Genomic DNA, 14,664 nt, shown 5'->3' with positions numbered 1-14,664 from the left:
TCATCAAAGAGGGGATGACAACGCAAACACGAACGGGCATGTATGACTATGGAATGATAAGAATCTGGAGAGGCCTTAGAAACTTCGTTGTGATGTTCGCGGAGTCTGTGATTGGTGCATCTGCCGGTCTGTCCTATGTATTGATGGCCGCAGCTTCAAGGGGTGGAGTAAACTTTCTTCTCTTTGCATGGAATAAATTTCTTTTCGTGTTTGACAGTGCAGTTAATCGGAATCCGGTTGTTGTTCACTTGTTGACAGAGTTGTTTAAGACGCATGCGGCACGAGAAGACAACATTCGTGTCAAACTTTGAGGCAATGGATTTTATCCGGTGGGCTGTATAGCACCGTAAGTGTTGCTCAAAAATTTTTCTTCGCTGTAAAATCGTTTTATGACATCCTTTTTCCATCAAAGCTGTTTAAAATTTTTTTTTTGCGTGTGTGTGCATGTTTTTTTTTAAAAGACACATGCAAAGGAAAAAAAAATGTTTTTCTTAAACAGTTTAGATGGAAAAAGGATGTCATAAAACGATTTTACAACGAAGAAAAAAAAATTGTAGAGCTATATTTACGGCAGCTGCGGCCAGCGCGTGCAGCGCGTGGAACACCAATCCCTGCATTCCACACACTTTCGTAAAGCGGAATGCATGTGTGAACTTTTCAGATATCGAAACAAAAAAAAAAAAAGTCCTATTAACCATGAGAACGCCAGGATTTTAGACTGCTCACCTTGCTGTGCAAGAACGGTGTGATGCCAGACCGAGGTAATTTTTCTCCCTCTTGATGACCAAATTTGGAAGCAAACTTTCTTATTAGCAAGGAAAACGTGACGCTTTCGGTCTGCTCACCCTGCAGCGCGAAGATCAGGAGAAAAACGATGCTCGAGTCGGGTTGTTCGCGCGCGAGGCAGTTTTATACAGTGCCAAAGCTGGAGTACGCCCAGGGAGTCCTATTCTGTGCAATCGCAGTAAACGGTGAAGTGGTAATGTTTAACGCAGATTTTCCTCTAAGCAATTACTGTAGGATGTGCACATACGACGACACTTACATTACAAAATGTCTTATTAGCAAGGAAAACGCGAGGCTTTTAGTCTGCTCACACTGGAGTGTGAAAATCAGGAGAAAAACGATGCGTGGGTCGGGTATTTCGGTTGCGAATCAGTGTTAAAAAGTCCCAAAGCTGGTGTACACACAATGAAACATATGCTGTGCAATCACAGGAAACGGTGAAGTCGCAATGTTTAACGCATATTTTCCTAAAAGCAATTACTGCGGGATGCGGACGCCCCGCCGACACAGCCATTAACCAGCTTAAACGAGACTGGCTGGAAAGAAGCAAAAAACCAGTCAAACCGCTTCAAGGTCGCTATTTCGAGATATTCCACGCGCGCGCTTTCTCGATGAGCGCTTCTAGCAGACGTGTAAGACGTTAACCACCCTCATGCAACGTTAACTATCTCAATATCATTTGCATGCACTTCCAAGAAGGACGTCGAAAAACAACTTTGTTTGTGCATACTTCATAACTCCGTTTAAAACCGCGGGCTAACAAAGATTAATATTCGCGCTGTACGCGCGCATATCTGAAATTAAATATAGTTGCACATGAGGAAAAGGTTTGCATAAAATAGGGGTAGAAACTGACTCGCTGTCGCACTACCCAAAGGCAGCCCGATAACTACCCCGTCGTTTTAAAGATGGCAGAGGAGGGACAGCGAGTCTTTGATGTTGTACATTCTCACTTCATCGAGCGTTTTCGGCAAAGAAACCCTCGGTCTTTGGAGGAGATTATTGCGTTTGTCAATCCGCAACTCCTCCACGACTACGGCTCGGGTGAAGGAGGAAACTGGGACGAGGAAGAAGTTGATCCCGGGAGAGATATACAACCACCTCTATTTGCATATTTGGCGATGCAAATGTCGGCGATCCTTGCGGTCGCCTTCGGTGAGCATATCTGCCCTTGCGGGATGCTTTTATCGTATTTTTCACCCTCTGACCTTGTTCAACAATTGACGGCCCGCTTCCGGACTCTACAGTTTTGGGCTGGGTTGGGTGGATCCCGCGGGGCGGCCGAGGTGGCCGAGGCGACGCAGCAGGTGCGAGAATTTGTGCGGGATCATCTGATAGCGGCTGAGCACCTGCTGCCAGTGCGGACTGATGAGTCACGTATGTACAGCTTGATAGCTTCATCCACTTTTCTTTTTCTTTTTTTCAGATGACGATAGTGGTGTGGAGGATGACTATGTGGACAGCGAATAACAGCTGATGCTTCGTGTCATCTCATCGGTGAGAAATCCGCCTAGAACGTTACGCAGTTTTATCTAAAGGATGACTTGGCAGAAACCCGTTCGCCGACATTGGTTGGGAAAAGGGCGGAAAAATGCCAATCCGTTCGGTGTGTAAAAAAAGAGCCGATCAACTTGCACGCCCTATCGGATTTTCTTTACAGCTTTCGGTATGCCATCTGTCGGTCCAGGCTGGAGAGGATCCCCCACAAAGCTGCGCCTGCCAAAAGAGCGTTTCCGGAACCAAGCGATCTTCATATCCTTTTGCACGCCCTGACTTTGTAAATATTTTTTTAGACTGTATACCGCGTTGCTCGCGAGATGTCATTTCCCAAACCTTTCGCCGTCGGAATGTCTTGAAACATCTTGTATTGTTGTACATTTTTTTCTGTATAATCCGATAGTGTACGGAAGCGAGCGATCTTTCTCTTCGTCGAAGATCCTGACCGCGTAAATATTTTGGACTGTATCGCGCGTTGCTCGTGAAATGCCGTTTCACAACTTTGTTTTTTTGCCTCGGATTTGTCTTGAAACTGCATCTGTTGTATACATTTTTTGTGTAAAGTATTTCCAATGATGTCTTTGTTGCGTAGATTGAATTTACACGCCGTATCTAAATTTATAAGTGTGCGTGTTCTAAGAGCGAACGAGAATAAAAAAAAAAAAATGAAACACCATATCAGTCTCTTCTTTAGCGCGTATGGATGCGCGCGACGCTCCGTTCCATTTCCCGCACTGCTCCCGTCAGCAGACAGATGACGCTAAAATTAGCGAGAGATGTCACGCGCGCGAGAGAGTTGACGCCATCTACCAAGCTGACGCTAAAATTAACGAGAGATGTCGCGCGATATTGCTAACGTTCACCATGTACAAACAGAATTGGCAACTTATCCGCACAAAGCCCGGACTTGCGCGAGCGGGAAAATACGGATGAGCACACCTTAGAAATACGAGCAATTCACCTTCTCCGCAAAAGATGTCTCAAGGTCACACCCACGCCGCTAGCCCCCCAAAATATGTCAGTGCTACTTCAAAACTTTACGCTGGGTCTGAACTTAGCACGGTCCGTGAGCTTCAAAATTTTACCGTCACCCCTCGAAATTAGGTGGATACAGCTTGCCACGTGTGCTAAGTACGTAACGCCCAAATTTACCGGGTCGAAGCTTCTACCACCAGAGGTGAGCAATTTTAGCGATGAGCGCTTCAAAGTTCTAACCCTAGATGACTCCTATCCCGAAATTCACTGGGTTCAGCTCGGTCTGTGAGCTTTTCAAAGTTTACGCTGGAACCCAATATTTAGCAGGGCCACTTGAATGATTTACGCTGGGGCGAAGATGTAGCACGGGCTGTGAACTTCAAAGTTTTACCGTGACCCCAGCTAAAAATTTAGCGGTATCCAGCTGGTGCTAGGGTAACCTTCCGATGACGCCCAAATTTAGCGGGTCGAAGCTTTTATCACCATATGTCAGCAATTTTAGCGATGAGCACTGCAAAGTTCTAACGCTTGATGGTTTCTTTTCAAAACAAATCACTGGGTCCAGCAGCGCGGTCTGTGAGTTTCAAGACTTTGACCCCAACAGGTCCACTTCAAAGCTTTACGCTGGACCAAAACTTAACACGGTCCGTCAGCTTCAAAGTTTTACCGTCACCTCATCCCCAATTTAGCGGCACCTAGCTGATGCTAATTGGACCGTCACATGACGTCCAATGTTTATAGCGGGTCGAAGCTTTTACCACCAGATGGCACCACATTTTGACGACAACCACTTCACTATTTGAACACTAGATGGCGCCTATTCCCAAGATTCGGTGGGTTTTTTGCAAAGTTTTACGAGCTGGCCCTAAATTTTAGCAGGGCTACTTTAAAGCTTTACGCTGGATCAATATATATCACGATCCGCGAGCTCCAAACTTTTACCGTCACGTCAACCCCCCATTTAGCGGGACCCAGCTGCTGCTATTTGGGACCGTCACATGATGCCAAAATTTAGCGGGTCGAGGACCCCAAATGCATCAGCTAAGGGGGCGCCATGAGGCTACGAGTCCGCGAACACCGTTTGAATCGCGCGAAATCACGTGATAAGAAGACGAGCAGCGCTAGAGCCCGGCGATGCAAATAATATTACACGACCATCGTCACATGACCTGCGGCAATGACGTATCCCGTTTTTCAACCGTATTACAAAAGCCAAGTAGCGGGAAAACACGTGATCTAATTTGCACACACGGACAACTACGAAGAGTTAGGCCCTCTAGGAAGCAATGTGCTTCTAGCTGGAGAGAGAAAAAGACGCCGTTTCGAACGGACGTGTTTTCATGATCTCCAAGGAAAATCATCAATCGGCCTCAGGCCGAGGAAACCCTAGTACTTCAAGTTTAAATGGCAATAACGATCTTCGAATGATGCACCCAGAGAATACTGTGGCGACACCCGTAGGCCCAGGAAATGCCCAGGCTCAGGCGGTAAGCCAAGAGGAGTACCGAATTCTGCTTCCACGATTTCCGCCGGCGGCTTTGTGCCTTAACTCTGTGTTTCTTCATGCTGACCTCACTGGTCGTCCTTACCGTGCGATGGACTTTCGCGACGGCCTGAAAGATGTGATAAATTTGAGTGAGGTGCTGTCCCTCGGGCAGTTCCAAATGAGGCACTTCTGGATGGCAACGATGGCAAATCCTGCAGCCGCGGAAAAGCTAAAGGCGGTGAAAGAACTCAAGATAAAAGGGAAAAAGTGCCTCATTATTGATCCCAATTCGAAAGATGTCAAGATCAAACTGCTCTGGCTACCGTTGCACTTGGACGAGAAAAAGGTCGCTGAAGCCTTGGCGCCTTTTGGAACGGTGCGGAGTGTCGCGAGAGAGAAGTGGCGCGTTCCCGGGATGGAGAACATGGAGACAATGAACAGAGAGGTCTGCATGACTCTTCACGACACCGCGACTTCAGAAAGCATTCCTCATCTGGTAAAAGTTGCCGGATCGCAGACCCTTGTCGTCATGTCCGGACGGCCGCCCTTGTGTCTGAGATGCAAGAGAGTTGGCCACATTCCACGACAATGTCGTACTCCAAAATGTGCCTGATGCAACAGATACGGACACCAAAGCGATGAGTGCTATTCCAGCTACGCAAGCATACTTCGAGGCCCCGGCGCTGAAGCAGATTCCAACTCCGAGCTGTTGATGGACATCTCAGAGGTTGTGGATGCCAGTGGAGACATCCTCCCCACCCAAGGGGTAACAGCAGAACACACGCCCTCAAGTCCCAATGAGTGTCAGGCGTCGGCTGAGAAGAACATCGAACCGCCTCAAATCGGCGTAGCGACGGAAGGTGAAGCTCCATCTACACAGGAGTGTAACGACGAAAGAACTCCACAACCATCGGAAGCACCGAGGCAGTCGGCGGACCCCGCAGGCAAGCCCACGGATTACGACAACGAAGATGACCCTGAAGCCACCATGGACACAACCCTCAGCACATCAAAGGACACTAATGAGAGCAAACGAAAAAAAGAAGTACCGCCAGACACCATCGCGAGTAAGCGGAAAACATCACTTGCGCGCTAGATGATAATATAACCCCTCCTCCCCACCCCCACCCCCCTCACCCCCATACCTCCCCTACCTCCTCCCCCTCCTCCTTCTCACGAGGGCATTCGTTTTATGACCTTGAATGTTAGAGGCTTCAATTCCCGCAAAAAGCAATATCATTTAAAGCGCCTCCTTGACGATAAGGATTTTGACTTTGTGGCACTGCAAGAAACAAAATTGTCAACAGAGGAACAAGTAGAAAATGCCTTGAATATTTTCCTCCATCAGTATGAATTATGTGTTAGCCATGCTGTTGGTTTCTCTGGCGGTGTCATGTTGTTTATTAAGAAGTCTTTTCAGTTATCTGAATTAATGGTCACGACAGTTCTTTGCGGGCGCTTCATCATGTGCGGCTTTCGAGTTACTGACGTATATTGGCGTGTAATATGTGTTTACGCACCAAATGACGTTAATCAAAAAGTAGCGTTCTTTCATCATCTGCGACCCTATTTAATTTGTAACAAATTGGTAGTTCTTCTAGGAGATTTCAACTGTGTTTGTGAGGAAGCAGACAGGACGCCTACTAAATCGCGCATTGACAAAAGTGCACAAATACTGCTAAATATGGTTGACGAGAGCAATATTTTTGACGCAGCTTCATTTCAACAAGGAAGAAAGCAACTGCAGTTTACGCATTTTCAAAACTCCTCTCACGCACGCTTAGATAGAATTTATTGTTCTGTAGACCTTATCAACTGTCTAGGGAGTTATACGGTGGATCCAGTATTTTTCACTGATCACTGTGTGGTCTCGTTAACAGTAGGGAAGAAGATAAGAAAAAAGGAAATAAACTGGAAGCTATGGAAACTCAACTGCCAACTACTAAAAGACGAACATTTTTTGGCCACTTCTAAAGATCTCTTAAAACAAGTAGGAGAAATGACTGAGCACATTTTTGTTAAGTGGGAACTATATAAGCAAGATTTAAAACAGTTAGCAATTGAGAGGAGCAGTATTCTGAAATTTGAGAAGTCAGAAACAGAAAAAGCACTGCTACGTAATTTACGCGTCTTGGTCGAACTTGAATGCACAAACCCCGGACAGGAATTTGAAGACATAACTCGCATGAAAGCCGAATTAGATACATTGTACCACGATCGTTACCAAGGAGCGGTTGTGCGCACGCGCACAGATAAATATCTTATGGGAGAACAGCCTACAAAAAGAGCAATGGAGGAGGAGGAGAGGTATGCCATAACTAAAGAAATTACGGAAATAGAAGATAATAACTTGATAATCACAGATAAGGAAACCATAGCCCACGTTTTTGTTAAACATTACCGAAAGATGTTTGGGAAAAGTGCTTCATCGATAGATAACGACTACCTTAAGGAACTGGTAGCTTTACTGCCCCAATTAGATGAGGAGTGCAGAAAGGGGCTTGAGGAACCCATCAGCATACAAGAAATAGAAAAAGCCATTGATGACCTTCCGAAAGGAACAACTCCTGGTCCAGATGGTATCACAGGGGAATTTTATAAACTGCGTAAAAATGCTTTAGCTCCCATTTTGTTAGAAATCTTTCAAGAGGCTTACAAGGCAAACACGTTACCCCCCTCTTTTTTGCATACTCATACTATTCTCATACCAAAGACTGACAACAAAACCAAACTTCTGCACGTGAGTGGTTATCGGCCCATCACGTTATGCAATGTAGATTATAAGGTCTTCGCAAAAGTTTTGACTAACAGATTACAACATGTTATTTGTGATTTAGTCGGGGATCACCAGACTTGTGGGATTCGTGGGAGGGCTATACAGACCAATGTTCACATTGCGAGAAGTGTACTAGAGTGCGTCACGAGTAATAACGACCAAATTGCGATGCTCCAAGTTGATCTAGCGAAAGCATTCGACCGTCTTTGTCATACCGTTCTGTTCATGATTTTGTCGCACGTTGGTATTGGAGATTTTGTTTTTCAGGGTGTTCAAATGTCTTACCGCAACTGTTCCACAAGTTTAATCATAAATAACAGTGTCACAGAGAGCATCCCAGTGCGTTCTTCAGTTCGCCAGGGCTGCCCCCTTTCTCCTTTACTGTTTACTTTGTATTTGGAACCCCTATGCCAAAGTATAATTAGAAGTAAAGACGTCTACGGTTTCACTCTATGCAAAACCGAAACTAAGGTCTTGGCTTATGCAGACGATATTGCCTACTTTTGCAAAGACAAGAAAAGTGTGACCAAGGCAGTTGAACTCACACGTAACTTTTGTGAGGTTACTGGGGCTTCAGTGAATTTAGAAAAGTGCAAAGGATTCTGGCATGGAGCGTGGGCCACGACGCCTGAACATTACGAAGACATACAGTGGAGTTGTATTCCCTGTGACTATCTCGGAGTGCCCTTAAGACACTTCCGGAACAGCAGGACCTACTGGTCTGGAGTGGCGAACGATTTAGAAAAGCGAACGAAAGGCTGGTCCCACAAGAATTTGTCAATTTTCGCCCGTTCCACAGTCTGTAACGTATTTTTGGCGGCTAAACTGTGGTACGTTCTACAGGTACTGCATTGTGCCCGGACAATTATACAAAGACTGCATAGGGTGTTCGCCGTTTTCGTATGGAAATCTGTTTGGGAACCAATGCGTCGAGATAACTTGTTTCGCCGGGTACCTGACGGAGGGATCGGACTTCCGCATATGTTTATTCGCCAATTGGTTTCCCGCTTTCTTTTTCTAAGAGACCAAGAACATCCCTTTCTTCGAGAAATAGTACAGAATAGACTGGCAAGCTCTCTTACTGACTATATTGTATCTTCGGGTGGATACCAAGAAACTGTACTGGTCGGATATTTAAAAGAGGTGGTCGAGGCATTTCAGTTTTTATCGGTAAGATTTACTAGAGACTACCTAACGAGTGTAACGCGGAAGAAGTTGGCAAGAGATTTTTTAAGTATTTTGTTTCCTCTACCAATTTACCGAACGATGGCTGACGGTGGATCCAGTTGCGATGTCCTAAGCCGAGTCAAAAAGATGTGCCTCCCACCCGCAGCAAAAACTTTCTTTTTTAAACTGCATTGTTTAGTATTACCTACAAAATCATGGCTCAGAGAAAAGGGTTTATTTGTTCCATGGTCAGAAAATTGTACGCTATGTAAATCGCCAGAAACAGTGGAGCACGTTTTCATCCACTGCTGGGATGCTGTATTTTTCTGGGATGTTCTGCAACGCACTTTAAAAAAAAATATATCGATATCACTTTGTTTACCATTCGTTTTCTACCTGTGTCCTCTAGAGACGCCTTCCCTTATGACCTTGTAATGCTGCTTTCATTATACAGCATGCGGAAGTCCCGTATGGACATTAGAAACGAGAACGTACACCCTAAGACTGTAAGACTTCATTTCATTGAGCTTGTTACCCGCATCAAAAGTGTTTATGAAACCCAAACTGTTGTACCTGAATGGGCATCTTTATTTAATACTCTTCAACATATAAAAGATTTTTGATGTAAAAACAATGATGTTAATAAGATATTGACCTAAAAAGGTATTCTGTATACTCATCGTACTTACTTCCATGCAATAAAGAAAAAAAAAGTGCTTCTAGCTCAAAGGGTAGAGTGTCGGGCTCCTGTGCGCAAGGTAGCGAGGTCGATTCCCAGCCGCCGCGGAGTCTTTTTTAGCGAATGAAAGCCATTTACCGCGCAGAGATTCAAATAATATCACGTGACCGTCATGGATGGATGGATGAATACGGCTGAGCCCTTTGGATCGGGCGGTAGCTTACGCCACCTAGCCATTTTGTTTTACCATTTCAGCTTAGAATATTTAAATGTGAAATCTGTATTCACTCCGCAGTGCAAAGAAAGTGAGGCTATGAAACCCCCTTGCCATCAGTGGATAAGAAAATACCTAGTTTTCTCTCGATTTCTGCCACCATTCACTTAATCTTTGCTTGGTAATCTCTACAGTCTTGAAATCCACTCTCCCTTCGCTGTCTCTAAAACCCAATGACTTTATTAAATCTATGTTGTCTTCGGTAGGCATAGGGTGAAGCCCTTTACAGTAGAGTATCAAGTGCTCAGCCGTCTCGTCCTCCTCTCCACAAGCAGTGCACACTGTATCAATTTCCTGGTACTTCACTCTGTATGTTCTGGTTCGCAGAACACCCGTTCTTGCCTCAAACAGCAATGAGCTTCCCCTAGAATTGTCATAAATGCTTTCTTTGGCAATAACTCTTTTGTTTAATCTATAGCTTTCCAGAGCCGTCTTTGTCTGCATTCCCTCTAGCCACCAATCTCTTTCTGTGGCCTTAACTTTCTTCTTAACTGAGACTTGCTCTTCCGTATCTTCGCTATAGCCCAAAAACTTTCCTCTTAATTTCCTAGTGCGCTGTCTCCACTTTGTGTCTACACTCCTCATGTATAAATAGCTGAAAACCTTTCGTGCCCATTGCTCCCCGTCCATTTGCCTCAACCTATCCTCAAATTCCACCTTGCTCACCGCTTCCCTGCTCTCAAATGATGCCCATCCCATGTCTCCCTGCACTCCCTGGTTTGGCGTTTTGCAATGTGCCCCCAAAGCCAGTCTACCTACTCCGCGCTGTTTTATTTCTAGTCTCGCATGCACTTCGGATTTCATGCATAGCACTGCGTTTCCAAAAGTCAAGCCAGGCACCATGACCCCTTTCCAAATCTCTCTCACCACCTCATACCTGTTGTAATTCCAAAGTGCTCTATTTCTCATTACAGCTGCATTTCTGTTGCCCTTACCTATTATATACTTTTCATGGTCTCTGAGATATTCTGCACCATCACATATCCATACTCCTAGATACTTGTATTTACTAGCTCTCTCAACTGTAATATTCTGTATCTTCAGCCTCTCAACTTTATCCTCGTTAAAAATCATGACTGCCGATTTTTCGCTACTGAATTCTAAACCTAATTCCTCTCCTTCCCTACCACAGATGCTCATTAATTCCTGCAACTCTGTCCTGTTGTTAGCCATTAGTACAATATCATCCGCATACATCAATCCCGGTAAGGATTGCTGAATTTTTTGGCCTAGCTTACTGTAAGAAAGGTTGAACCCAAGCCCACTCTTCTCTAGTCTATCCTCCAATCCTCTCAGATACAACATAAACAGCAAAGGCGATAACGGGCACCCCTGCCTAAGGCCTCGTCTTATCTCTATTTTCCCTGTCGCCTTTCCTTCCCATGTTATAATCACCTTGTTATCTTTGTAAATGTTCCTTAATAGTGCTGTTAGTCCTTCATCTAGGTTTAAGTTCTCCATTATGTCCCACAGGTTTCTTTGGTTCACATTGTCATAGGCACCCTTGACATCCAGAAATGCCAGCCAGAGCTGTCTGTTTTCTTTTTGCGCTATTTCTATACACTGTGTTAGAGAAAATAAATTGTCCTCCAACCTTCTTTGTTTTCGAAACCCGTTCTGTAATTCGCCCAGTATGCCCTCGCAATCTACCCATTCCTCCAGTCTGTTCTTTATAATCTGCATTACCAACCTGTAAATAACCGGTGTCACGGTTATAGGACGATAATTCCTAATATCAGACTTATCTCCCTTTCCCTTATATATCATACTCATCCTACTAAGCCTCCATTCATCTGGAATATTTCCTTTTGTTATCATGGTACTCACTACCTCCCTTAGTTTTGCCTTAGATTTAGGACCCAAATTCTTCACCAGCTTGATAGGGATACCATCTGTGCCTGTCGACGTGCCACTAGGGACTCTTCGTTCCGCCTTTTCCCATTCTCTTTGTCCAAAATCCGCGATGTCACAAACTGGACTGCTACTTCCTTCGGTTCTCCTATCTTCCACATGTAACCGTTCCCGAAATTTCTCCTCCATCACTGCTCCTATATATTGTATCGCATCATCTCCCTCTAATTGATCTCCCTGATGCGAGAGTATGAACCTCTGTCTAGCTTGCGTTGTTTCACCGAGTGAGTTCAAGTGCTCCCAAAACTTCTTGGCAGCGTTTCTATCTTTCTTACTTACATTACTCATCCATTCCTCACCCTTTCTCTGAATTTTCGCATTGATCAAACTGGATGCCTCTCGGCGACATGTTATAAAATTGTCCCATTTTCTTTTTACTTCCGTTTCGGACTCCCCACTACGCTTGGAATACCTGTGTTCTCTAGAGGCTTCCTGACGTTTTTGTATCGCTTGCTTCACTTCTTTGTCCCACCAGCTTTTTGGTCTATGTCCTTGCTTCCCCTTTCGTTTACTCTTAACTTTGTCTACTTCTAGAGCAAAAAGCCTAGTTAGGCTCTCATAGGTCCAATCTGTATGCTGGTGCCCTGAAACTGCTGCCTCTATTCTTTCAACAACTATTTCCAACTCTTTGTCGCTGCAGAAAGTTTGCTTTGAATTATGTTGTCTAGTTTCAGGATTTACTTCTCTGTCAAAATTCAGCTTAATACGTTTGTGATCACTACCAAGACTTTTGGAACCTTCTTCATCTATTTTCATTACTTGTAACTTACCATAGATTTTGTGTGACATGAGTACGTAATCTATAGTTGAATGCAGATTGCCAGTTTCCCAAGTTATGTGCCCGTCACACTTCTGACTAGTATTACATAAAACTAAGTCATGTTTTTCCACCAGTTCTAGTAATATGCTTCCAGTTGAGTCCGTATACCCATCCAGACCCTCAATATGGGCATTCATGTCTCCCATAATAATTATTTCGGAGCCTTCCCCTAGTTCACTAATGTCTCTTGATATGCAATCAATCATTTTTCTGTTTTCCTCTTTAGCACCTGTCCCTGTCCATAAGTAAACCACTCCAAGGACTGTTGATTCCCCAGCGACTTTTCCTTTCAGCCACAAATGTTCGGCGCACTCCTTTCTGATCCTTTGAAAGTTCATATTCTTCTTAATAAATGCTCCAATTCCACCTCCCTTCCTCGTTCCCTCCATTCTGTTGCATTCTTCCCACACATAGTCAGGGTTGCAAGGTGGCTGCTCCATGTCTCTGAGATGTGTTTCCACAAACCCATACACCATTAAATCCTCCTTTCTTAGTTGCTCCTCTACCTCTTCCCATTTTAACCTATTTCTACCACCCTGCATGTTAATATATCCAATGTCTGATTGTGCTGTTTTTTTATACCTGTTCTTACGTTTTCTCCTCTTTTTAACCCTGGGTGCCTCTCCTGACTTCGTTGGGTTTTCAATTACTTTAGTGCCCCCAGGGCCCTCGGTCCCCCCAAAAAAGCAGTCACCGTGCGGCCCATCCTATCCCCCACCCTGTAACCCGTGGCCTCACTGTAGTGAATGCCATCTGCAAAAGGGCGGGAGCCAGCCTCGTACACCTCTCTGTTTACTTCCATTACGTCGTACCGAAGCTGTGGACTCATACCCTTAATTACTCCGTTGGCTTCGACAACCCTCCTCTCCGTTAACCCGGACTGCCCCCGAACTTCTGGAATGGTGCACACAACCACATGCACATTCTCAGACACGTCCCTCAGCTTACGTATTCCCACGTTTAGCTGCTTTCCGAGGTTCTGGCTCCTACCCTTCAGCACATCATCAAGCCCCGCATGAACTATTACTAGGTTCCTTCCCTCCCGGTTATCCCACACCCCCTCACGTGCTGCGGTCATAGCATCCACCATACACTTCCCTGGCTGGACCTCTACGGTTACCCTCTGGTCTCCCTTCACCCTGTTATGTACACCCCTCCTAACCCGTGCTACGTTAGAGCTCCCCACTACCAGTACCCTAGATCCCCCTGGTGCCTGCGCGCCTTTGTCCTGCGACTTATCTCCTGTCACCTGACTGCCCGACGCCTGCTGCTCGAAGGCGCCATTGAGCTGAGGTTCAATCAGCTCTCCAGCGTCGTCGAGCCCGCCTGCCAACAGGCCGGACTCCCGACCACCAGGGACCCCAGCCTGCAGACTGGTGGTTCGTCCCGCTAGAACTGACACTTCCTCCTTTCTTCCCTCGCTACTCTCACTCGCTCGAATTACCCCTTCCAGGCGCTCTACCCTACTGTCACACTCCCTCTTACGCTCCTCTAAACCCGCCTTCCATACTTCCCCCAGCTCTTCCGCCTGCTTCTCGAGGCCGACCCGCTGCTCCCTCTCATGATTAAGCTGCCTAGTCAGCTCCTCTACCTGGGCCTCGAGACCCACCCGCTTCTCTCCTTCTGCCTTAAGCTGGGCCTCAATCTCCCGAAATCTACCCTCCCATTCCCCAGTTACCTGCTGAAGCTTCACACAAAGCCGACACTCGAAACTCACCTCCGCCGCCACCTCCAGGCTCCCGAAACCCGTCTCCTCCAGGTAACACCACCTCCCACACCCCTCGCACTGCACCAACTCGTCCCCACCCTTGTCATGCCGACCCAAATCTAGACCCATGTCTAGACCGGGAACAAACCGTCCCTTCCCGCCAAATATTCAAACAGAGCCTACTTTGCGAAACTAACGTTAACTGCTGCTGTTCAAACCTAATACTGCTACCGCATAGTCACTTCCAATCAACTCTCAAAAAAAGAGAGAGAAAAGAAGAAAAACTGGCACTTAGCTTCGGATGCTCGAGGAGAACCAGGAAACACGTCCGGTCGTAAATCGTCGACGCGCCACCAAGTGGCAACGTCCGACAGAGGGCGCTCACGTTATGTCATGTGACATAACGTGAGCGCCCTCTGTCGGACGCAACTCGAACCCTGTGTGAAATCCCGTGAGCGCCCTCTGTCGGACGCAACTCGAACCCTGTGTGACATCACGTGAGCGCCCTCTGTCGGACGCAACTCGAACCCTGTGTGAAATCACGTGAGCGCCCTCTGTCGGACGCAACTCGAACCCTGTGTGACA

The 14,664-nt window shown here is 46.0% G+C and overlaps 1 pseudogene; it reads left to right on the top strand.

The window, feature by feature from the left end:
* Nucleotides 1–14,664, top strand: part of LOC120849843 — a 30,822-nt pseudogene that overhangs the window by 8,815 nt on the left and 7,343 nt on the right.

This window comes from Ixodes scapularis, unplaced genomic scaffold (assembly GCF_016920785.2).
Source record: "Ixodes scapularis isolate PalLabHiFi unplaced genomic scaffold, ASM1692078v2 PGA_scaffold13__105_contigs__length_92229423, whole genome shotgun sequence".
In the NCBI taxonomy this organism is placed as follows: domain Eukaryota; kingdom Metazoa; phylum Arthropoda; class Arachnida; order Ixodida; family Ixodidae; genus Ixodes; species Ixodes scapularis.
This window is presented reverse-complemented; position numbering and strand designations above follow the sequence as displayed.